Genomic DNA, 26,199 nt, shown 5'->3' with positions numbered 1-26,199 from the left:
GACCTACTGTAAAATGTTTACAATTTTGCATTCTCTGTGTTCTAAAAATGGAGCAGCTTTCAAAGTCTTTTATTCTCATATAACTTCTCCCTTTCCACACAATCAAACCTAGAAATCAGCTGCTTGCTTTGCTGGGCTGACATGCACGCTGCTTTATTTTTCAATTTCATCAGTAATAGGCTTTTCCCGGATTGTAATGGTGCTCCATTGACATAATGTTGTTACTCCTTATTTACACCAAAAATCTAGTGAAGTCTCGCCACAGATTCCGCAGTCTTTACAGTGGGTTTATGGAAATGAATAAAATGATTCAGATTAATAGCTTTAATTTCTCAGCACCTTATTCTAGAGTTTCTTGAAGTAGAATATACATTTACAGTACTACTTTAGGATGTATTGAGTCTCCCTGTCAGATACATACCCCTTCTGGCTTCTGTGTTAGCTGGGCTTTGAAGTGATAGTATACTGCGCGTGTTCTGGCTTCCGCAGAGGGGAGAAAGAGAAAAACAAAACTCTTCTCGGGACTTTTAAACCCTCTTCAAAAGTACAGTATTACTGTATCTTCAGTAATACTGAAAGTCAGGATGCCTTTGCATGCCCACCTGAATACAAAACAAATACATTTAAATTACAAGGATTTGTTGAAAAATGTGCTTGTGAGCATAATGCTGAACCCCCCTCGTAGGGAAGGAAATCTCTCTGTCCTCTCTCCTGCATTTGGCACCACTTCTGGAGTGTTTAAATGAGGCAGTCGAAAGTGTGCTTGGAGGACCAAAAGTCACAAAGATGTTGACAGCTCCAACGCACAACAAAACTTGTCTTAAGTAATATTCTCACACATATGGATTTTCTCACTAACATCACCAAGTAAATTCCATAGCGCATCTCATGTGTGCACAGGGCTACATGAGGCTTAAGCAGTCTGCAAATGGATTTTCTTTTATTTCAAATAGCGGTTCTAGATTGAGAACCTTGGAGACAGAGCTTGCTTTCAAGTTTGAACTCTACTCTCTTTAAACGGATGGCAAAAAGCCCCAATAAAATTATAAAGCACGTGTGTGGTTTGTTTTGTTTCATTTTGTTTTCCTCTCTTTTTTGGTTATGGGCTTTCAGTTGCTCTTCATTTTGTATGCCTGTGTGTTGCGTTCTTCAGTCTAGCTTTTGAGACTGACAGCACATCCCCAGTGTTTTGTTGCTGCCTTGTTTTGCAGTTCGGTTCACTGTCCCCTGAAAGCGTGGCTGCCCTTTCTGCCTTGGTCTACACCATGGGGTTCTGCTGACGAGGAGCGAACAGGAAAAGGGGGAAAGGGTCCTCCTCAGGGCCAGAAAAAACGCCAGGTGCTTCTGTCATTGTACCTAGTGTTGCTTGGGAAGATGGTGGGACCTTGATGGCAAAGAAACACTTTCTACTCGTGTGCATGGCATTTCTGTTAGGCCAGAAGAGGCTTTCTAATGGAGGCAGGTCCTTGGATCTGCAATTCAGACCTACATTAGAAAGTCTGGCCACCAGAGTTTAAGCTAAAGTGGGTGTGTTATTCCTCTGTGCCTGTCTGTTTTGCCAGTGAAGTACTGTCTGGCTTTCATCATTTGCCGTGGTGGAAGCTACTTTGCACTGCTGGTATCAGTCCAAGGCTAAAGGTTATTAATACCTTTTGGCCCCAGCAGCATACCTGCGTTAGCATTGCGCTATTAGCAGCAGGTAGCTGAAGGCTTTTTGATTTGTATGGTTGTGGTTTCAGACAGGATTAGGCTTTATTATATTGTTTGTGTACAAGTACAAAAAGTTTTATTTCAAAAGGCGGCATAAATCTAAGTAAAAAGAGGCTACTCAGGGTACTTTATGGATGCATACACTTGGGAGAGGTTTGTTTGTTTGTTTGTTGGTACTTCTGTTAGCTCTGAACCTATGAGAAAATAAAACTGAATTGTATTTTTTGTGGAGCGTAGAGTTTTTAACTAAGGACACATGAGCAAGTTACTGTGGGCTAACAAGTTATTTCATGTTGAGAAAAGAGTGCTAAGTTAATTTGCGCTACTTTTTATGTGCCATGAGCTTAGCATATCTGCACAGATAGGTACACCTCCATTCCTATGACTAGTAAGTTATAGGATGTCTACAGAACCTCAGTTACCTAAGCCTTAAAATGCAGTTCTGCCTTGGGATCCAATTTAGGGAGTCATACTGCAGTCAGTGATAATCACAACTGTACCCATGCACAAAAGGTAAAGAATATAGAATTTCCCAGTTGTGACAGGGAGCAGAATAAAATATTTTATCATGGATGTTCTGAGGAAGGGTATCTACCGGACTTTCTGATAGAGTCAGCAGTTAAAAAGTTGTTTTTATCAGTAAATTGGACAAATTTGATCTGAGGGTAGTGGAACACAGGAAGTGTGGAGCACAATAATGTTTTCACTAGAGTTAGTTTTCACATTAAGATTCACAGACCTGGATTTGGACCTCAAATTCACCAGTGAAAATCTCAAATAGCTTGATCCGTAATTCGTTTGATTCTCTCCAGACATACTTTGCTGGAACTGAGTGCAGCCTCAGCCAACCCACCTCAGGCTAAATTGTTCACCTGTTTATTCACCTATGCACGCATTCATTTACTCACTCACTGACACAATTTCCTATGATGCCAAAAGACAGGGGCACTTTTTATAAAAACATGGAAATCTTGAAATTTGTAACTTTTGACAGCCATAACAAATAAGCAACCATATCCATTACCAGTCCCCAGAGTTATTTAGTATCCTTTCTTTATGTAATTTCTTACAGTAACTTTTAAAAAAAAAAATCAATCTTCTTTTCACTTTTTATTTATTATTCATAGCATTAGTAAGAGTTCACTACTTGGCTTTTATTTTCATTGGTGTCTTGGATGTTTTAACACAGTAACTGTGCTTGGTTTGTTTCCTTGCTGTAGATGTTTTTGTGTGGTTTTTTTTCACCGTGTGTTTTCCAGTTTTATCATCTGGAAATATTATTAAAGATATTATATACCTTTTCTTCGTCCAAAGACATGGTGCATCTGTTGACCTTCAGGGCATATTGCTGGGGCCATCTGGTTTTCAAGGGAAGTGGGGGTTGGTGAGGAATGGGGAAGGATTTAAGGCAGAAGGAGATATTAGGTTACTTATTATTTGATTAAGGTTTTGTTTTGTCAGAGGATAAGACTGGTACTTTGTTACAGTGTTTGACTTTTCGTAGTCTTTGTTTTTTCTGCGGGTTTTTTTGTTGTTGTTTTGAAGTGGTGCTGGGCTGGGGAAGCTCTGTGTGCATGTGCTTGTGTGTATCAAAATAAACAAAAGAATGTGGCCCCAAACTGCGGTGAAGTGTTGACCAGTGCTGCTGTTGTAGTTTAGTAGTACCGGGATTAAATGACATGGTTTCAGACATGTTCCTTGACTGTGTTCATCTGTCAATTGGAAAAAATGTTAGTGGCCAGTGAGGAATTAGCAGGACAAGGTACCAACCCTGTTTGAACCTGGGCAAATTGTATCTGGAACACATTTGTGTTCTGCAAAAATACTTTCCCCCCAGTTTTTCAGGAAGAACCTGATAGTCTTTTTTTAGTGGATTCTTAGTACATGTACAGGAGATAGCACGTCATTTCTGCCCCTGTCTTTCCAGAATAAAGGAATCAACATGCATGTGTGGGTCTCACTGGAGGCTGGAGGCAGAGCTGGAAAAACAGGAATGTCATCAGCTCTTGGTGTTCCCTATTTCCAGTACAGCCATGGCAATTGCTGTTCAGTGGTTTTGATGCATAGTTTAACGTTAAACCTTCACTTTCTTTTCCTTTTCTCTTTTCTCTAGTGCCATTAAGAAACCATTAGTTGGCAATACAGGGTATAAATTGTTAATTTTTCTTTTATTTTGTCAGTGTATGTCATATATCATATCATGAAATACACTGCAGTGCATAAAAAGCTTTGATTTTCATATGCTAAAAGCTGTTACAATGCAGTTAACCAAAGTCTGAAACATGAACTGAAAATATGGCATACACTTTTTTAGAAGGAAGAAAAAAAATTCTTTTAAGTAAATTTACAGGATGAAGTATTTGTTTCAACTGAAAACAAGAAACAGCTTGGTTGTAAGAGAAAAGTTTAAACTCACATGTTAGAAATAATCTTCTCTAAATTAACAAAGAGCTAACTTTAATTAAAGCAGAACTTCCCACATAAAATTATTGTGTCTTCATATGTGTAAGTTCTGAGTGATCTGTTTAAAACCCAGAAGAACCATCCCTGGAAGGGGGGGGGGGGTGAGGGTGGTGGTGTATGGCATAATTGTATGGAAAGTTTTAATCCAAGTGCTTCTCCTCACTGTGTCTTCTCCCATAATTGACCCCCTGTAAAACAAAATCTCCCCCCAGTTCAACGGCTCCTGCCCACATGCACATCTTCTGATAACCTGTAGCAAACCAGGTGTCTGGGTTACAATTATGAGAATATGATAATCTCATTTTGTCTCCTTTAATCAGTAATCTCCACAACATTTATTAAATATTCAATTTGTTGTCAATCTTCTCAAAGGATTTATTTCTCCATCTTGGCCACTGTATTTTAGGAGAACATAAGCCAGTTGAGTAATATGCTTTCCTTACAAATAAAGCAGTAATGTATGGAGAGGAAAGAGTAGAAGAAACAATGCACCTTTGTAGTGCTTAACCAGTTCTGCCTGAATTTGGAGAAGTACACAAGTGGCGGGGTGGGGGCGAAACCCTAACTTCTGTGAGGAAAGAGAAAACTAAGTAACCACATTTGGAAAGTTTTGCCTCATCAATTGTGATTTCTTGGGATATTTCATATATAAGTGTTTTATTGGTCTGATGTGTTGTGCCACTCTTGCTCCTATGCCTTTTCTCCAGTTTCTTTTAGATAAGCTGTAAATTTGAGAGTGAGGCAGAAGAGTTTTTAGAAGTGTAGTGCATATGTTAAAAGCTTGCTTTGATGTTTTCCTCGCAACCTAATAAAAGCATTGCAGAGGTTTACCTAAATAAAACTTTCTGACTGTGACCCATCTCACTTTTTTGGAGGGTGGGGGTGGGGAGGAAGGGTTACCTAATCTTGATTTTGTTAGCTATTGTGGAACAGCAAAGAATAAAAAGTTAGCAGGCTATTGTCTTTGCCCTGGGATTTCCGATGTCCATGATCAAAAGCCTTTCTCACAAAGCCACGCATGGGTTTGCAGAAATTCCACTCAGGGCTCGTAGCTGCCCGAGTTAGAAAGCTTTCAAGACTGTGTAGCTTTTCTTAGGAAAACATGTTAAAACATAAAACATCTGTCAGAAGAGCTCTTTGTTTGGAAAGCTTCTTGAAGCACACCTTGGAATTTCCGTCCTTGGTGGTGGTGGGTTTGTGCGGTAAACATGAAATAACCAGGAGTGGTGTCACCTGGGTTCAGCATCTGAGGGGGATGTGAAGGTGTTGGAGAGACCGGGCTTTCAAAGGGTTTCATTGTGCCATAAAACATCGTCTGAATACACTCTGATATAATTACAGTTTCTGCTTTTTTTAACAACATACAGTAAAATCAGACACAATAAGAACATGAGCAAGCAAGGAATCATGCTGTGTTCAGGACACCATGCAGTACAAAAAGTTTAACACTTAAAATTTTATTTTACAAAATTGAAAGCCCATACTCTAGATTAATCTCGTATTCTGTGGATCAGATCCTCACATTCTTTGTATTTTAATGTTCTGAGTTCCTGTGTACTGCTTTTTATTCCTGCAAAAATGCTCTACAGATTTGCAAATTAAATTATTTTTTGGCTCAGACATCAACTAGATCGTTAACTAAATTCCAAGTGTAGAGCCAAACCTTATCCTGGCTGCCTCTGTAATGTTAATGGAATTACAACAGGTGTGATGGCAAAAAATTTACGTGGAAAATCTTGATTACTTTGGTTAGCCATAACAGAGAAAGTCTGTTTGACTTTCAAGTCCAGAATGAATTTGCAGGATGTGAATCTGGAATAACGCTGGTAAGCTGAGCAGATTCAGTGACAAGTCACTAGAGTCCCTCAACTGTAGCCATTATTTCCATTCATTTTTAAAGGTATATATGAAGGGATAAAATTGCTTAAAATTCTATTTGAATGCAAGAAGTGATTTTTTTTCCTCATTAGAATACCACGTTTTGGTTTTCTTATAAAAGCCATGTTTTTCATAGAAAATGTTCATCTTTTCTAAAGTTCTGAAGAGAATATGAAGGACCTTAGTGAAGTAGTTTGACGGATGTTCATAGGAAGCATTTTCCCAGCAGAGGCGGCAGCATAGAAAGAAACATGAAGATTACTGTATAAAAATGTAGTAAGTAGGCAAGGGCACTAACGTGTAAATAAGATAAAGAAGGTTAGAGAAGGACTATGAAAGACCTTAAAAATTAAAAAAATGCTTGCATTTGAGGTGATAGTGTGATTTAGTCATAAGGTACTTAGAAATGTTACGCATAAACTTTGTGATTAATGAGAGCTGCATTCAGGTGTTATATAGACACTGGAACAGGCTGCCCAGAGAAGTTGTGGATGCTCCATCATTGGAAGTGTTCAAGGCCAGGTTGGATGGGGCTTTGAGCAACCTCATCTAGTGAAAGACGTCTCTCCCCATGGCAGGGGTGTGGAACTAGGTGATCTTTGAATGTCCCTTCCAACCCAAACCATTCTGTGATTCTATGATTCTACAGAAAAACAAAGTTACTTAGATAAATTTGGAGATTTTTCCAGATGGAGGTCTGGAATAATGTATAGGTTAAAGATAATGTTATCAAGGGTTACAGGTCTTTGTGACAAACAAGATGACTGTGATGTTGACAGTACTTGCCAAAAAAGTGGTGTAGCAAGAAGGGCTGCAGAGCAAGGGGAGAGAATATTGAGTGTTCAAAATTATTCTGGAGTTGACAGCCAGAAGTCCTGATCGCATCAGAAATGGATAAGGATTCTGGTCTTCAGTGGAGAAGAGGCAAATCTGGAACACAGACTATCTGTTCAGGCATTGGAACAGGCTGTCCAGGGAAGTGGTGGTGTCAGCATCCCTGGAGGTATTCAAAAAGCACGTAGACAAGACACTTCAGGACATGGATTAGTGGACATGGCTGACAGTTGGACTCGATCTTAAAGGTCTTTTGCAACCTAAATGATTCTATGATTCTGCGATCTATTCATAAGTGATAATTAAAATCACTTTTGAATGAGATTCCCTTGTGAGTGGAGAATAAGGGAGTCAAGGACAGAGCTCTGTGGAATCCGCAAATAAAGTATAAAATACAATTAACTGTGAATAAGAACATTTAAAACAAAGCGTAATTCCATATATTGTAAGAAGAAATTTAAGAAATGAGCAGTTTCTTTTTCAGTTGAAGGCATGGTTATATGCAACATTCATGTTTCAGTCAGTGCTTTGGTTCACGTTTGGTTTTTCTTCCAGTAGGATCGAATTTCCAAAGTAGATAAGACGGTGTACTAGAGTACTTGAGGAAGTGCTAGAAGTTAGAGTAAAAAACCCTGCCATCTTCTGATACACTTTTTACATCTGCAGTTTATGTTGATTGCAAAGGAAAACACTGTTGTTTTACCATTTAGTGAGTTAAATGATACACTGAATTGAATTAAATCTCCATTAAACAGGAAGGACTTTTGAGCAAACCAGTGTATTTGCATGAGAATTTCAATTAAACCCCATAGATAGTAACAGTGAGTAAAATAACGTGCATAAACACGGAAACGGGTTCATTTGGATTTTCAGGGTGATGCTCCCTCTTTTTTTTTCTTTAAATAAAAAATAGGCGCATACACATTTACATACATATATGAGAAAGAAAAGTAGAAGACTGCATTTCTAGTCTCTTAGCTGTATCCCTGTTATGTATTAACATAGGGTCTTTTGGGTGGGATCATCTCACCTAACTTCTTGGGTTACACAGACGTCAGGTAACAGAGGTGTCTGTCCACCTCCGAGCCATCCCTGACCCAGGCGTAGGTGCTCCCAGCACACAGCCTCGCTCCCTCTGGGGCAGAGTCTCACCCATCAGGTCTGTCGTGGTCCAGAAGTGCCCGTCTGTCGACTTTGAGAGGAGCCTCGCTCAGACACGTGTCTATAGTGTACCTGTCAAAAAGACATCAACCCAGCTATTAGCTTCTGCTACGTTTCACTAACCTAAATGATTGACTCCTTATTGTCCCTTTAAATACTTAGTTTAAAATATAGCTGAGCTTGCATTTGTTTTATATGTATTTTTAATCAGTTATGCCTCCTGGCCAAGGTTTTTATTTGTCATAATTGATATCTGATGTTATGATCTTTCTGAAGTTTAAGTAACCTGCTATAAGGTACTTGCTAAGAGAAGAAAACTAAGGTACATTTTAAGGCAGAGAGAAGGCACTGAAGTAAGAACATGGGTTCACTGTTGAAGAGATCCCAGAGCAAACAATACTGGAAGGCTATTGAGTGAGGTCAGCGTAGTCCTGGGAGGAGCTGAGTAGCTCTAGGCATGTTTATAACTAATTTTTGAAATACTACAAGTGTAGCTCACATTATAAATAACCATATGTTCATTAAATAACTGAAGAAGGAAAATCTGGGAAAAGTTTGTCCAGACATTTATAACTTTTTTTAAAGGGCAGTTGATTTTTTCCATATGATTTTCAGACGAATAAACTATTTTCATCTCTTGAGACTGCTCATTGTTGTTGAGAGTTGCAGTAAAAGAAAAGAGCAAAGTTATCATCCAACCTTAAATGCAAAACATGAAAACATTTGGGATTTAAGCTGACTGTTGGTTGCTTGATATAGCTTTTACTTTATAGCAGGGGTCTATAGCAACGCTTTACTGAAAACTTAATTTAGCTTTTTTTTTCCCAAAGTCCAAAGTGATGGTTGAATGCCTGAACAGAGAGAGAAGAATATGCATTCTGCCTGCCAAAGTGAAGAGGAGTTGTTCAATACATATTATGCAATTCATCCTCATCATAAAGAATGTACTGTTTGTCTATTTCAAATTTCGTATTCAACCATAATATACATGTATACAAAAAAGGAAGAGCTTTATATGAGGAGTATACAATGAAAGTGAATTCATAAAGTAAGAGCAAGAGTAGTTCACAGTGGAAAAAACTGGAATAGATACAGATTACTCTGCAGACACTATTGTAAATGTCAAGTAGAGTTTGACAGGTGGTAGGTTGGAGACATAATTAAAAAAAAATTCCATACATGTACAGACTGCCTTTTAGCGTGAAGAATTGGCACACAGTGAAATAAGAAGGTGAGTGGCATATGGGGGGATTAAGGCAGCTGAGTTCTGGTGGAAACTAGAGGCAAACATATAGGCCTCCGAGACAAAGACAACTATAGTGGTAGCGCTGGCGGTGTGTATTTGTTGATTCATAGCATAGCAATCTACACTAATTAAAGGAATGTTTGTCTCATGCAGTTTCCCATTCCAGCCAGAGCCTCTGTAATAAAAAACGAGGAAAGTGTCAGAGGAAAACTGTCTGGAGAAGGGGCAAAGATGCCCATTTAACAGACTGGTCGGTGTGACAGTCCATTTTGACAGAAGGGAGAAATAAGGTCTTTGTACACGAAGCTAAATTGTTAGACATTATGGTCAGTTAGGTTAAATAAAGGCATTTAGGGGAGATCCAATTTTAAGCAAGTATTAGTATTTCTGTAAAACATAGCTTTTTAAAATTACTTTGCATTTAGACATCTTCTAAAGTCATCGTAGAAAGTTGAGTTTTAAAGGTGGAATACTTGTGCTCTTTAAATATTATTTCTGTTTATTTTTGGCTTCAGTTTAGATTACAAATACAATGATACTTGGCTCTGACCCTACAGAAGGAGAGATTAGTTTGGTAATGTAAACTATTTTGGGAACTGAACTGCGCATTTATTTATGTATCTTTGTCTTTAGTCTCTTGCTTGGATTTCTCTGGATGCTTTCATTATAGTTGTACTTACCACTTCCATTTTTTAAGACATGCTTTTTAATCAACATTCTGCAAATCTAGCAGTATTGCCTGACACACTACATCTACTCCAGATGATTGCTGCATCATAAGGAGATTCTGCTGAATCACAAATCAATATATGAATCTCTTAAAAATAAAATATTTGAATTTTTACAAGAAATGGAACGGATTTTCTTTGCAGTTGAATATGAAATGCAAAATCATGACCTGTAAGTCCTATTAAGTCCTAAGCAAAATCAGGACCTGTTAAGTCCTGAATTTATTATTTTCCTTGATCTAATAGAATTTATATTCGGACAGTATTTGCTGCTGGAGTTTTAGAGAAAGTCATCAACTCAACTGTGAGAACTATGCACCTGGACCTGGGCAAGGTAGTAAACCCACATTTGGCAGCTGTAGCCTTTCCAGAAGATGAAGGGCTTTTCTTCATTTCTGCTTATCAATTTAGTGAATAGCTTAAAGATGAGAAACTGCTTGGGAGATTACTAGGCAGGAAAGCCCCTACTTTCACCAGTTAGTAATTTCATTAGAAAACTAAGAAAGAGAGGCTGAGATCTATTGGTTTTAAAATCTTGGAGGACATAGGGACCAGAAATACTCAGTTAATTTCGCTAGTTATAGATAATTCCTCTTGTACATATTGAATTGCTTCAAAATGCAGAACTGTTTATTAAATGTCATGCACGTTTTACATAGAATTTTATTAACTGGTAAAATGTTGTTTCAAAAGCTCTTACTGTTTTAAAAGATGGATTTTTTAATATATATATTGTAATTGAAGTTTAATTTCCATTTTAAAAAAATCATGACCCTGGATATGAGAAAGGATCGTTGATTACTTTTTGGCATATAGTGTGCAAAAACAGTAAATCTGGGTTAGCACACATTATTCCTTAGGTATGTATGTAACACAGCTTCATGGTAAGCGATTTGCAGTATCGAGTTGATGTAAAGATTGTATTTCATTATATATTAAATCAGTGTGTAATGAGAGATTCTGAAAAAAAGTAACTGAAATATCACTGTTGTAAATGGTTGTGCAGCACCAGAATCTTTTTGGCCAAGATCCACAGAACACGTGGGGTGTTGGCTGAAGCGAAGTGAGCAAGCTCTGGGAGGGCCAGATAGCAGCAGCAAAGCACCGTTTGCACCCCTTCAGGAGGTTAGACTGTGCACACAGCTAAAGCTCAGGGCACATCGCAAAGACCATGGCCGTGGCCGCCCCTTCTGCCTTAGCTCCTTTCGCGCTCAGAGGTGCCTTGTCCCTCCTGCAAGTGCCTTCCCCAGCCGATTCAGCAGCGTAGCTCCGGCACTGCACCATCGCTTCTCCGAGTTGGGAGCCAGAAGTTGGCCAGCCTTCCTTGAGGCTAAGCACTTCCAGGGAAGGGACTGAAGAAACTAAAAAAGCCCAAGTTTGTTTGAAGGTGTTTTGCTGTTCTTTCTGTGATTCAAAAGAATGCGTGTGGACTGTGTGCTGTATGAAATACATTTTCTGGATCATTTTGAGGGAGGTGCTACCTGAAGCACACTTCCTAGACCTTGAAGCAAATCTTGGTGAGACAAAAAAATTGAAGTAAGTTATAAGTTAGATGTAGAACATAAAGGTTCTGTTCACATTACCGGTAGGATTGGGGGGAAAGTACTGTTTTAGCTTCTTGCAAGATTGAATTTCAGCTAAATGCTTCAGAAAGTATGTCAATAATAATCAGTTACGCAGTGTTTTTCATTTGAAATGCTGTCTATTCCTCATTACTCAGAGTTGTTATTTTTACAATGTGCATGGGTTAAAGTTTAATTAGTGTGTTTTGTAAATACCAGGTCTTCAAACATGAAATATAAGAGGCCACCCAGAACAGAGGAGTGTAAAGAGTACACAGAGTCTTCCACCTCTATGTCAGTGGCTTGATGGTGTCATCATCGCTGTTAATTCATTTATTAACCATCTGAAATTGCTGCTGTTTGACTTGGGAGTTAATTTCTTGGCCTGGTAGAAAGTTTGAAGTGTTTCTTAATTCAATACTGGAGTATTTCATCAGAAGCTAAGAGTTGTTGAAGAGACTTTGGAACTGTGTCTCCTTTTCTCTGGGTAGATCTAAGCATAAGCATGGTGGCAGGGCAGCGTGGGGAAAATTTACACTCCTTCATGTGAATCTTTCTTTTTTTTTGGGACTCTCAGCCTGGGATTGCTCTTAATGCCCTATTGATTCATTGCAGGACAAGAAAAGAATGAAAAAAAACACCCCACATAACTTGTGGCCAGTTTAGAGATTCTAGAAAAATTCCTCAAATTATTGGAAACATAAGTCTTCCTAAATATTTTGCACTGAGCAGAATTCAGATAGTATTTATTAAATGTCTTTTGTTTATATTTCCCTTTTACAATCACATGGTAAAAGTTTCAGAAATGGTTTAATGCCGTCAAATTTTCCCTGTGAACGGAATACTTTAAATATGTTGGTGCTGAAAGTTTTCTTTGATCCCTGAAACATGTGAAGATGGGGAATTTAGAAAAGAATGGAAGGAGAAGTGACTGTTGGTTGCTGTTACGGTGTAACAAATCTCTGAGGTTAATTTGGATTGCCCTGCACATCTGTGCGTGTATCGTGTATTCTCAAGTCTGTGTGTAGATTGTGTTGTAAATACAGAAAATTAGTCTTCTACTGTAAAGAGGAGATCTCTTTCCCTCTTGCCTTATCCATTCTGCCTTGCGCAACAGTTGCCTAAGCCTAATTCCCTTTTATGTGATATTGATTAACAGCCATGCTGAGTCTAGGACTGTCAGAAGGACTAAAGGGTATTTAATTATTCAGCTAGAATAAAGTAGAAGATGGTGCAGCAGCAGCAGCAGCTGTAACACAAGACATTGGCACTTCATCTCCAAAATACAAGAATTCTGTCTCTCTAGTTTGAAGGAAATTCGTAGAGGTCTGAGGACTGATTGTTTGGAGAATGTAAGTGAGCGATGGGCTTGTCCTCAAGATTACTGCATACTTTGGGTATGTTCTTAGGTGCAATGCCAAGTGATTACACTCACATGAAAAGAACACCATTTTACCAGAGGCACAATATTCCTAAAGTCAGATTTTCAAAAAGGAAGATAACATGCAAGGCATTTCTCTGGTTAATTTTTTGATAGGTCTATGACCTCTACAAATTGTACTTTTGTACATATACATGAAGATTTCACATTTGTTGAATAAATGGTTGTGAAACTCCCCAGTTCTCATGCATAGCTTCAATGTGCAAATTTATTGTAGAACTATTCGTGTGTTTGACTGGTTTTGGATTTGGGCCAAGTTCAAAAGGAGGAGTTGAATGCTAGAGTCTTTTTCATAGTTAGAACATGAAATATAAAAATTAAGGACAGGATTGTGTTCAACTAATAGAGTTAAGATAGCTAAAATCACCTTTAGGTATTTTGTCCTATAACATTACAATGATACCTGCCACAAATCTACAGCAGAATTTTTTTCTGTGGTCAGAAATTGCAAGGAGTATGCATTAAAGTTCCACTAAAACACATCCTGGTGTGTCTCGATACTGGAACCATCAGGAGGTCCCAGAGCTGTAGGCTGTTGGGGACTGGGAGAGTACCACTGGGTCCTTGCTTTGTTCATATATTCTTCATTAGATACCTACTTTTGCCATGGTTGAAGAAGAGGTTCTGGCTAAAGTGGATGTTTGACTTGATGTAGTAAGTCTGGGTTTATGGTCTTTTAATTTTAAATTTGTATTTAAAATAACTTTAAATATTGTATATATTATGCAAAATTGTGTTTTATGGAAAATACACAAAAAATTTAAAATGTTTGAAAAGAATGACTTGCGTAAATTGGAACACAAATGCACTTCTAGTATGAGACTGTAAGTTATGTTTTGTCTGGACTAAACTGTAAGAAACATATTTATAGAATATGATTCCTTAAATAAGAACATAACAATAGTCTTGCTTGGTTTTTTGCTAGCATGTTCTAGTTCAGCATGAGGAGCAGTGGCAGCCTGACCCAGAGCTATATGTTTCTGTCTTTAACATCCAAGAGCTTGGATGTGATATCATTCATTTACTAACGGATTTAGAAAACACCCGTCTGCTGATGTTTAAAGGGTTTTATTTACGTGTGTTCATATTCAGTATTCAACTATGGATAGATTTTTTTTTCCCTTGTTTGGGGGGAGTGGGGTAGAAGAGACAGGAATAGAGAAACCAGTAGCTAATCCTCAGTTTTTGAAATTATTATTCTTACCTTCATCTTTAAAAATAGCCCTCCTTGCAGATAAGACTCATCAGAGCAGAATGAAGAGGACAGAACAAACAGGTGCTGCACTTTCTTGTAAAACAGTTTACTGCCCAGTCTTTCTACCTCACGAGTAGATCTTCACGTCTTTTAAATTCTCAGTCATGTTAATTTTTCGGAGTTTTTAGGAACATGGATGGAAGGCAGCTCTCCGCATCAGGGTTAAGCTGGATCAGACCATGTAGTTACAAAGCAGAGCAGCGAGTGAGTTTATGGGAAAAATCAATTGTTGGTATGCTGAGTACAAATTAAAGCCAGATTGTCACACTATTTATTTAAGAGGTGAACCTTACTGTGACTGGCGAATAGATCACGAACCTAAATAATGTCATTGTTTTATTCATTAAAGCTGGAGTAACGAAGTAATGTTCCAGTAGCACAGCTGCATGTCTGTGCATGGTCTCTTCAGAATGAGATGAGGTAGTGCTGTTAGAAAAAATAAATTATTTTAAATTAATTCTTTGTTGCTTCCACAACTAGACCTTAATTAATTAGTATGTGATCAGGATAGTGCAGGCCAGTTGCTAAATCTCTAGAGTGGCTGATATCCGTCCTGTCCTATGCTGCTCAGTTCTTTAATATTTATACATGTCTGCATGGATTTTTTTTAAACTGGTACTGAACCTACAGTCCAGGGGGTAGTTCTGTCATTTCACAAGCAACATCTGGTCATAGAACAATGTATATAAACCTCTATTTAATTTGAGTTGGGTAGCATTTTCAGAACGATGGTTAAAAAAAAAGTTTCTTAACAGTATCATTTAAACAGTCACTAAATGCACAGAAGCGCTTGATTCTATATATAAATTCTATATCATGATAGAAATAAAGTCTCCCAAAGCTGTGCATTTCAGTTCGATTATTATTGCGTTTATTGAATGGTTAAAGTTACTCAGCCTTTGGCCTTGAGCCGCTGTGGCATGCCTCAGGTGGTAAGTAAATTGCCTACAAATGGGCTGCTTGTCATGTCTTATTGCTTAATTTATTCTTTGGAATAAGTTTAGTCTCATAATAGGCAGGCACATCACGAAGCAAAAAAGCATTAGACAGGGACAAAATATTAGCCTTGTAAAGCCCCTCCCAACGTTGAGTCACTTATCTTTCATTGAAAGCAATAAATACTGAAATTAATGGCATGCTTCTGCTTTAAAGAATTTTGCAGAGTGTTTGCATCTGTCAGCAGACTGCTAATGAAGTGCCCCTTCACTAGCCCGGTGGTGGGTCTCCATTGCCATCTGATGATAATATTTGAGCCCCCTTTTCCTGGGGAGGAAGAAGTGAAGTGCCTTGGTGGAGGGATGCCTGTACCTGAAAAATTACCAATGAATTAGAACATATTCGTCACCTTTAATGGTAATGACAGTCTAGAGTGCATTTCTAGAGTCACAGAGTCAATACAATGCAATTTTTATGATGGTTTATTTTTAACGTTGTATTTCTGAAAAGTCATGTCAGTGCCTCTTTTGGAACCAAGGTACTTCTTCCATCTGAAAACACCCTTCAGTTACATAATTCTGAATAGCTGAGCAGCTCAAGAAAAAATAAAAGAGAAACAACAAGATCATTTAACTTTTGCGTAACAAACTTTGTTCTTCCAGAGTGTATGTTGCAATGCACACAACAGAGAAATCACTCAGATAACCAACCATGGTTTATGTTGCTAGAACCTTGTAATAGTATTACTTACTGATAGATATCTTTATACATTGCTCTTCTTACATTGTTTTTTATTACGTTACAGTATATCTTACTATTCTTTGCTGCATGACTTCAGGTTTTAGAATGAACTATCATTTCGGATGGCACAAAATTATTTATTGGTTAGCTCTTTAATGAGATTGTATGCTATTATATCTTGCTACATTCGATAAAAGCAAAATGTATTTGTAGGTCTGTATCTCTGACAATTCCTATGGGTGATGGATTCACTCTTATTAAACAGTTGGTTTGATTTCTTTAGTAAATTTTTAATACTTTATGCCCAGAATGGCAAAGTGTAGTACTTGGTATCTTTTGGTGCCCAAGCCTGGATTACTAGAACATGCAGTCTAAATAAGTAAGACAGTATGAAGACCCTTGGAACCTAGTAGAAAATCTTGTAAGTTTAGTGATGAACTTGAACACATCAAATTTCCAAATTCAGCATGCTTTTTGGTAGTCCTCATTTCATCCATCAAATCTTGCATGAGTTTTTATCTTGTAAAACCTGAGTCAGTAGGGCCTGAATCCAAATGAGTTTATGGACTAATTTCCAACTTTAAGATGTGGCAAATATTATGCACTACTTTATTTGTTCCATTTGCAGTATTTCTTCACAAGTTGGTCCTGTCTACCTTTTGCACAAACAGCGTATTCAGGTTAGCCTGTTTGAGAATAAATGAAAAGCTTTTGTCACTTGCCGTCCTTTTTGTTTGGGATTTGCAATGTGTTTAAGGAGATCCATTGGGTGTATGTGGAACGGGGACTTTCATATGGAGCATTTTCCATACTGTGACCATTTGCAACCAGAGAGAAATGTAATCATGCAACTCAAAAAGTATGGAAAGCTTTACAGAATACTAACAAAGTGAATCGTGAATTTTTAAGCTTTCAGAGGAGGCTCTAAAAAAGAAATTGATTAATCACTCTGTTATAACAATATAACACCTTGAAATAGACTCTTACTTGGGTGAACAGCATAAGATAGTGGTTTAGTATCAATACTGGAAGACAATAGTCTCCATAAAGCAGTTCTGGCTCCGTAACGGGTTTGCTGTATGTTAATCACTTTAGGATCACTTAGGATTTCTATTACATCCATTTTCTGCTTAACTTCATGCACGTGCATGTGCGTACACATTCAATGCGTGAAACCCTAACCTGAGTTTGACAGAGTTTTTGTTAGTTCACTCCTCTGTGGCAAGAAAATGAAATCTGCTTTAGCCATTTAGTAAGGAAAACTGATGTTGAAACACTTCTCCAGACCTTCCCACAGTTTTCTTTCTAGCTAAGGGGAGAAAGTAGTGTTCCCACACTTTGATAGGAAAGTGTTGTGTAGAGTTTTAGTGTTATTACAGTACTAAGAACCATGGCGTATGCCTCCAGAAATCTTGGTGCTGCAGCCAGTGGGCCCAGAAACACAAGCATGGTTTTGCAGTACAGCTTCTGACATGAAAGCTATTCCATCACTCAGGTAAATCCTGAGCCATCTTGCTGTGGAAAACTGGTATTTATTCATTTTTACATGTTTTCTTCCTTTTTTTTTTTTTTTTTGTACACTTGCTCACTGCAAAAAATACGATGTAGGGAAAATGGTAGCAAAGCAATTTGTAATTCTTTATGAAAAATAATGTAGAAGCAGCAGTAGGCGCAAGCAGCATACTTACTAGAACTACGGTAGAAAAAACCCATTGCCTAAGAGCATAATATTTAGGGCTCCAAAACAGGTTAATGTAATAAGTGGCAATAAACATATTTAAAGAAGTAAAGGATAAATGTAAAATAAATGTTGTGGCATCTTCATCAAAATTAGATTTTGCAGAGCATAGTGAGGTAGAATCGTGAAGTCTGAGAGATTGGTTCCATTTGCTGTTATCGTTCAGCTCTCATGCGCTGGATTTTCTGCCCTGAAAGAAAAATATGAGTTCTCTAGAATAATCCAGCTTTTCATTTTATTTTGCAGCCTTGTCTAAGCAGATGAATCTGATAATTCCTTAAATGGGAGATTTGCCAGCTGAGAGAAACCTAGAGGGCAACAAATGGGCAGTGATGACAGAATGTCTTGAATGCTGAGAATGTTGTTTTGATTCCAGACTGTTTAAAAATATATTTGTCTAGTGGAAGGTAAAATGTTACACAGACAGATAACACAGGAGATTTCCTAGGCATTATACACACACACATACACAAACACAGTATTTGTATTTTTTTTTTCTCTGTAGGCTTAACCCAGATAAATTAAATTGCAAAAGCTCTCAATAAAAAAAATAAATAAGGACAGGACACAAACTAGTGAAATCAAAGCAGCTCTGCCTTAAGGCTGCAGAGATTTCCTTATCTTATCCTGCTGTTTCTAGGTATTGCAAAACATATGGCTCACCTTTAGGGGCAGTCCCCAAACAGTGGGAGATGTTGCATCCCATCTGTGCTGCAGCAACTGGAGGTGCAATAACAAGGTGAATTGAGGACGCCAAGATGACTATGTTTAAATTCATTGCTGTTTTACTGAGGTGGGGGGCGGGGGCACATTTAGTTTGGGTGGGTTTTTTTAGCTACTGTATTGATGTGCCTTAAACATCTAAACACGGGTACTGCTGGAGAGGTAATTGTTCTGAGGAAACTTGGCAGCCTGAATCAGGAATAAGAATTTTAGGATTTTAGATATTGGGGAAGGGGAGGGAACAGAATGGGAAAAAAGAAAAGGAAAGGAAAGAAGAGAAAAGAAAAGAGAAAAAGACCTAAGAACGAGGGCAGTTCTCTGTGTCTCCCACATTTTATTCTGGCAGCAGCTGAATTGGCTGAATGGACTCCTGGCCCCCACTATTCACAACTGTTCAGTATTGTTCCCATGAGATTTAGTTGATCTTGTAGTCACTCCCTAACCTGATTTGTTCACTATAATCTAGGTTAGTTCAAACACTTCTTAACACCAACTCTCTGAACTCTTCTAATCAGAATCATTTTGACATAAGCAGTTATTCCACAGATAACATTGGGGCAGCAGTGTTCAGCAGGAATGTAAGGGAAGAGTAATTAGGAGAAGCAAGGGAATAAGGCTACACCAGTGAAGCTTCACTCAGAACAAGAAGCATGAGTCCAGTCTGAAATTGCCTGCTACAGTGGATAGAATGGGGAATATGGCAAGCCTTACTGCTAGCTACCCTGATGAAATAGAACTTTTTAATACCTGTCCTCCAAAATTTCTAAGCAGAGCTTCTAAGCCTCTTAGCCTGTGCCTCAGAATTTTCCTAAATAATTTCAAAGGCTAGGGCAAAAAATGACTGTAATGTCTTGCATCTCAGTAAAACACTTAGATGTAAAGTAAACAAAATTTGTAAACTGAGATGCAAAAAGACTCTTAATGATCCTTTTTTTGTCGCTGCTACCATTGTTATAATTCTTCCACTTCAGTGAGTCTTTTGCTATTAGGTCCTTCTTTTCCTGCTAATGTAATACAAGAAAACAACTCATTATAATGAAGACTGAATATTCATACCACCCAGCTTTAGGCAGCAGCATCCATATACATGTACTTAAATTGGAATCAAAGTTAAGTGGCAGGAACATCCCTAACATGTTCAGTCATGAAATAAAAAGGTTCTGTTTCATTTAATGTAGCACAATAAAAGCAGATATCTTTCTGTGGAAATACTTGCTCTCACGTTTCATAGTTTTCTCAAATTGCAGAAGGAGAGTTTAGTTACCAAGATGAAAAGACTGACATGGTTTCCAGAACTGCAGGCCGCTTACCTTTTGTTTTGAAGTCAATGGTAATTGCACTTCTGAGGCCCTGGGAAAAATCACCCTTTAATGCTGACTAAAAGTAACATCACATACTGGCTGCATAAAATTCAGTGCTAGAAAATGTACATGAAGGTGCAGTGTTACGTTAGGACATAGAATCATAGAATCATTTAGGTCGGAAAAGACCTTCAAGATCATCGAGTCCAACCATCAACCATGCCCACTAAACCATGTTATGGAGTACCTCATCTACATGCTTTTTGAATACCTCCAGGGATGGTGACTCAACCACTTCCCTGGGCAGCCTGTTCCAATACCTGACAACCCTTTCACTAAAGAAATTTTTCCTAATATCCAACCTAAACCTCCCCTGCTGCAAGTTGAGGCCATTTCCTCTCGTCCTATCTCCAGCCACCTGACAGAAGAGACCAGCACCCACCTCACTACAACCCCCCTTCAGGTACATACATGTATATATATGAACTTAAGCAGTCTGCATTGTAATTTGGATTATTGTCCTGATCTGTATGACTTTCGGATGTTCTTAATTTAGCATTTGAAAAAACAGATCTACTATTCATTGAACAAAGCTATAAGAATTTATTAAATAAAATTGATGCACAGATAAGCATTAAGCGCTGAGACACACTTCACGGTGCTGGAACTAACAGAAGCATTTTCCCCTTTCCACTCTTAAGCTGTTTGGTCTTTGCAAGCTTTCAAGAAATGATGTTTGGAGCAACAGAATCAGGACCTTTGGGCTTTCATGCTGGAGTAGCAAGGCCAAGGAAGCTTCAGGAAAAAGGAAAGAAACTTAACTTTGCAGTTTTCTGCATTTCAAAAGTCATTCTTCCTCCTTAACAAGTTTAACTAATTAGTTGAATTTTCAAGCTTTGGTGTGGTTTTGCATTTGGTTTGTTGGGGTTTTTTTAAGTGAAGTTCTGACACTTGATTAAGATTTTTTTTTATGATGGCCTTGGAATATACTTCATGAACTTTGCTATGTCTGAACATACTATGAGATAGAGAATATAAACTATGTATTGGCTAAGTCATTTAGATAACCATTTACTAATACTAAGAGCTTGACTACTCCTGTGTCCCTTCAATAAAGTACAGACTAGAGAGTCATTAAAAATCTGTGAGCTTTATTAGTTAAAATACCTCTTAAAGTAGATGGAAAAATGAAATAAAACAAACCAAAGATGGTTAGAGCATACTAATTATGGTATCAGAATTGCATTAAAGCATAGAACATCCATCACATATATTGAGAGGTAATACTTTCATTGTCTATTTTTTTATTTATTGAAATTCATTAAAGGAATTTATCCCAGTCTTGTTATACAGACAAACTTTTCTCCTGTATACTAGCCAAAATTCTCATCTATGCTAGTCAAGAGGTGAATTTGGTCTTACTGTAGAGGTATAGATACCCGTTTACTCCTGTACGGCAGATGATGATGAGACAGCTAGTATCAACCATCAGGTTAGTCAGATTAACCAGTCAGCTGGACCAAAATTTAGAGAAGTTATTTCCCATAACATGCAGATGATAATTTTGAAGTTTTTTTCCTGGAATTTTACTTCTACTGCTGACTCTCATAGTATTTTATTAAAAAGTTCAAATGTGGTGAAATACCTTAGTCACTGGCCAGCTCAAAGGATTGGGTTTCTCAGACCAAGAAGGTGCCAGACCAGTGCTCTTTACCACAGAGTCTGTGTAACATTTGTTGCAGGATTTTTTTTGTCTGCATGTTTTGAAATGCTCAGGTTTTTCACAGCCCTGTTTACTGCAGATAAATGCACGTTCCTTCTCTTTTTTTCATTTAGCGTATTTATCTAGCCAGTATTCTTAGCTGCATTTTTCATATCTAGACAGTATAACCTATTACTGTATGTCATGTGTTTTAATCGGGGGAAGATTACAATTCACATAGTTAAACTGTAATTTAATTTAATATAAATAGTTTTTACTCCTATAGCTCTACAAGTAATTTAGGTAAAAGGAAAAGGTAATGTTGGAAGGTAATCTGCGGTATAACAAAAACATTCTGTGTCTTTAGTCATCAGTCTTCAGCTTTGTTATGGTTGCTTAACCAGCATAAACTCTGTACGATCAGAAAAAGTATCTCGTGTTTGATACCTTTAAGACTTTGGATATGTCTGGATTCAATATACAAGTTTGTGCCCTTACACTTCTTATTAAGCTCCTTATTTTCTATGTAAACAGCACAACAAGCATATGTAATTTTAATAGGGAGAGATTAGTATTTTAGTATCATAAGATAATTCAGGTTGGAAGGGACTTCAGGAGGTCTCTAGCTCAACACCTGACTCAAAGCAGGGCCAGCTCTGGGGTTAGACCCCACTCTGCTGGGTTTGGTCTGGTCAGGAGTCCAAAGATGGAGACTGCGCAGAAGTTGTCTTGGAAGAAAATCCAGTATCTTTCTAATGCTGAAGATAGTAGTTACTGAATATAAAAATCTAATTTTCAAATAGATATTACAAATAACTGTTCTGTTTGCAGATCACTGTATTAGGTCACTTCTGTCATGCTTTTTATAACAGCCATTTATTTACACTCATAAAACCGTCTGCATTTTTGCACTATCTGACTGCTTAGCATGCCATGTCCTTCCAAGTATACACTACCTACCATACAAAGTATGGTAGTTAGTGGAGTATGTCTCCAGCTGTAAGTTTTATTCTTAGATGATTCCTCTCTTCTCCTCAAACTCTTTTCTTCTGCTTCTATTAAAAAAACCACAAGTGCAACTATTTATCTACAAAGGTGCCATATATTTGCCTCTGGCTTAAAATAAAGGGAAGAATCTGTTTATGTAATAATTTTGGAAGTGCTTTAAAGAGTTGTTATTTACCTCAAGAGTTAAAGAATTGTCTCAAATGAGAAATAATACCCAGGAAATTCAGCTTCACTGACATGACAATAAAGCAAGCTTTTTCGTAAAGCATACAAATGAAGGTAATGTTACATTCCCTGCCTGGCAAAGATGGTTTCTTACTTAGGAAATTCATGACCATGATCTGTTTTATTAAAAATGGCTAAAAGCAGGAGAAGATTTTTCAATATTTTTTACTTCAAAATGTTCTTTTGATTAGACCTGATGTTTGTTCTGCTCAGTACCACTGCCTTTCAAAGCAGTCTGTGGAAACAGGAGTGTGAAATTTGGCATTTCATGTGAAAGTATGACTGACAAGTGTTGAGATTTGTATGGTTCAGGGCAGCCCTCACTCAGGATACTGTCTGCTCTTTTGTAGAAGTAGAAAATACACTGAACAGAGAAGATGAAGCTGGGAAGGAAGAGGATGGCTTTGAATGACAGGGAAGTTGGCTGGCTGATGTGAAAGTGTCAGTGTCTCTGGGATGAAACTGAGGTTTCTGCTCCTGGGTTCAAGTGAAAAAATCTCAAACAGCTCAGTATTTAATACCCTCTAGGTACTGTACCAGGCAGTGTAAAAACCTGTGACTGCATTTTCAAAAATCAAGTCTGGTAATGTCCGAGTAGTTGCTGTTCCTTGGCCCTGGTCTGAGATGGATGGTTGGTCGTGATCCAGGGTAGTACTGGCTGTACCTCATCTTGCTGCTGCTTGATTCATAAGCTAAATGAGTTTCTGATTGCTGAATATATTTTAATTATCTCTTTCATAGTTTAATATTTAAGTACAGTTTTTGTAGTCAGTCTTTGGAATTGCATTCATACTAAGGGCTGTCTTTCCAGGTAAAAGGATGAGGCTATGGGTTAACTTTAACTTGCAGTACTGCTTTTAAGAGAATTCATGAATGTTGACTGTCAGCTTTACAACAAGCATATTGGTTAGGCTCATGTAGAAGTAGTACAAGGAGTCATTTGTTCTTGTTTTATTGCTTTGTGATATCAAGATTTTCTGTGTCCATGATGACAACATCCAGGGGAAATAACCGGATGAAACAATGCTACCATTCTAGCTGGGTTCTGGTGATTCCAAGCCAGAATATGGATTTTTGACTGCAGTATAATGGGTCTAGAAGAAGAGCACCTTTTAAAACCTCTCTTTTTCTAGATCTCCTCAGTGGCCATTACCAGCTTTGTCCCTTTTTATTTCCTGTCCCACAAGTTGTTAGAAATGAAGCACGGCAGTATAACATCCTAGATTAATTTTTTTCATTGTTTAAAATAATTTGATGAGAATTTAGCATTTTTACAATGACTTTATTTCAACAGCGTGGCACGTTTTGGAAGACGTTGCCTGCAGTCCCCAAAATTTCAGACCCTGCAGGGGTCCGTTTATTGGAACCTGTCTGGAAATAAAAGCCACAGGGATACAACAATAAAATAGTTTTCGTTACATTAGAAAATGCTGCCTAAGAAATTAATTTTTTTTTTTTTACTTCTGTGAGAATTCTCTAGCAGCTTGCAATGTGCATAGTTCTGTGGCAGCATGATGTTCAATTCGTGTCTATTTGCATGTAATTCAAACAGCTTTAAAATATCTTTTGTCACCTATTGTTCAGAAGGATGTATAAGAAGTAAATAGTATGGAGAAATTTTTGCTTGACAGCTATAGTCAGGTCATCTTCAGGAAGGATACCCCGCAAACGATCCTCTTATCCAAACTTCGGAAAACTTTTGAATGGCTGGAAGACTTCCAAAAGTCCTTTCAGTGTTTGTGTGTTTCCCTGTTATTTTTGGCATTGTACAGTTCCATAATGCATACATTTTGTTTCCATTTTCTGCCTGATAGCTCCAGCATTTTATACTTAGTGGGCTAATCAAACAAATAACGTTCTTCAGTACTGGGAAGAGATGAATGTGTTATATGTCTGGTTTTCTCCCCACTCTAAATAATGCAGGTTTTTTTCTTTACAAAAATGTACCAGATAAGGAAGGAACCAAAATGTTGGCTTGAGAAATATTATTAGTAGAATGGGTCCATAGTACCAGTGATTCAGTCATCTGTCAGCCTGATAAATGGATTAGTGTAAGAGGTGTTCCAGTGGGGAAATGCAGCCCATAGGGCTTCCAGCTAATTATATTTAAGTTGTTTAGTACTGCTGGGAAGCAGCATCCAGGCAATTACTGAAAGCTTTGATGCAGTGTGCACTATTAGAGTGTGTGTTCAGAAACTCATTACCCTTTCGTGCTTGTGTTGGATGGATTCTAGGAAGCTGACATGAAACAGAGAGCAGGAATCAATAACTAGAAAGGCATTTTAGTTAGCTTCTGATCCATTTCCTGATTCAGCAGCTTCTAGCCTAGAGTGTTTCATACAATTGCTGTAATGTAAGGGGAAAATGCGATTTAAATATATTAATTACCATATAGACGCATCTGGTTGTGTAGCTGAAGTTTCACCCAAGATGAAGTTACAAAAGGTCCTTTGGGGACAAGCCGCTCCCCAAATCCCTTGTGGCATGTCCAGAGTGCCTGCCATCTCTGTTCCTAGTAAGTTGATCATAGTCATTTCTCCTAAAGCCTGACCTTGCAATGGTTATTTATGCCTCCGCAACATCAAGATTATATTACCGCAGTGCCCATTGTATCCCACCTTCAAAATTTCTTGGAAACTACAGCTAATTCAAAACGAAGCTGATGATACTGGCTGCACATATTAAACCTTGTTTAAGAAAATTATGCTAGCTCTGTGTTTGCCGCGTGCTGCAGTTCACATTACTGATGCATCTTGAGAAAACTCTGCACACTTTGCATCGTCCAAATGTGAGAAACAACAAATCCTTTCACGTACTTGCTCTGCAGTTGGGTACCTCCAAGGTGTGCAGGCTGAAAGCAGTGCAGTATTTGCACAACTGGGGGCCAAAGACTTGAAAGTTCATTTCTTAGGTTAGAATGACAAGATCTACTTGGGGCAAAAGTTACATGAATTGAACTGAATTGTGTGGCTTTCTTTTTAAGCTTGCACTTACTTTTAAATCAGTTAATGGTGACTGTTAGGGTAATGCAGAGGAGACTACATTTCTTCTTTTCTGTTTCTTCTATGCTTTTGCCTGAGGTAGAGCTATATAGACAAACTAGATGATTACAGTTCATTGCTTCTGAAGGGGATAATTCTTTCCCACCTACCTGCAGTATCACAGATTTAATAATTAAGTGCTTTTCTTTATGTTTCCGTCACAACAGTCCTAGACATGCTGTCCTTTTTGTTTCATGTTTTGTAAAGTTCAGCAGAAATCTCATGAGTTACTGTCAAGAGAGAAGTGTACTTTTTTAAATCCGGACTTGTTAATGAGAAAAACAGCATTTGGTTTGCCTGAGGGTTGATAAAATAAATGTTGTGCTATTTTATATGTGTATATCTTTCTGATAAAAAAAATATCAGAATTGCTGTGTTGAAGGCCACCGCACCCATGAATCTGTGTAGTGTAAAAAATCCTCTTACAGTACTAAGCATTTTCAGTATTGGTACCTGCCTTAGTTACTGACAGCTGGGCTATCCATAAATTCATTATTAGTGCTGAA

The 26,199-nt window shown here is 37.9% G+C and overlaps 1 protein-coding gene across 4 annotated transcripts in view; it reads left to right on the top strand.

Annotated features, from left to right (window-relative positions):
- TBL1X (transducin (beta)-like 1X-linked) overlaps window positions 1-26,199 on the top strand; it is a 179,549-nt gene that overhangs the window by 52,381 nt on the left and 100,969 nt on the right. The window contains exon 3 of one of the 4 annotated variants that reach the window (XM_010581589.1): window positions 7,641-7,706. The exons of the other annotated variants lie outside the window; for them this stretch is intronic. The gene's annotated coding sequence lies outside the window, so the exon portion shown is untranslated. The remainder of the gene's footprint in view (window positions 1-7,640; window positions 7,707-26,199) is intronic. 4 annotated transcript variants of the gene reach the window in all.

Source organism: Haliaeetus leucocephalus, unplaced genomic scaffold, assembly GCF_000737465.1.
Source record: "Haliaeetus leucocephalus isolate CR32 unplaced genomic scaffold, Haliaeetus_leucocephalus-4.0 Scaffold795, whole genome shotgun sequence".
Taxonomy (NCBI): domain Eukaryota; kingdom Metazoa; phylum Chordata; class Aves; order Accipitriformes; family Accipitridae; genus Haliaeetus; species Haliaeetus leucocephalus.
This window is presented reverse-complemented; position numbering and strand designations above follow the sequence as displayed.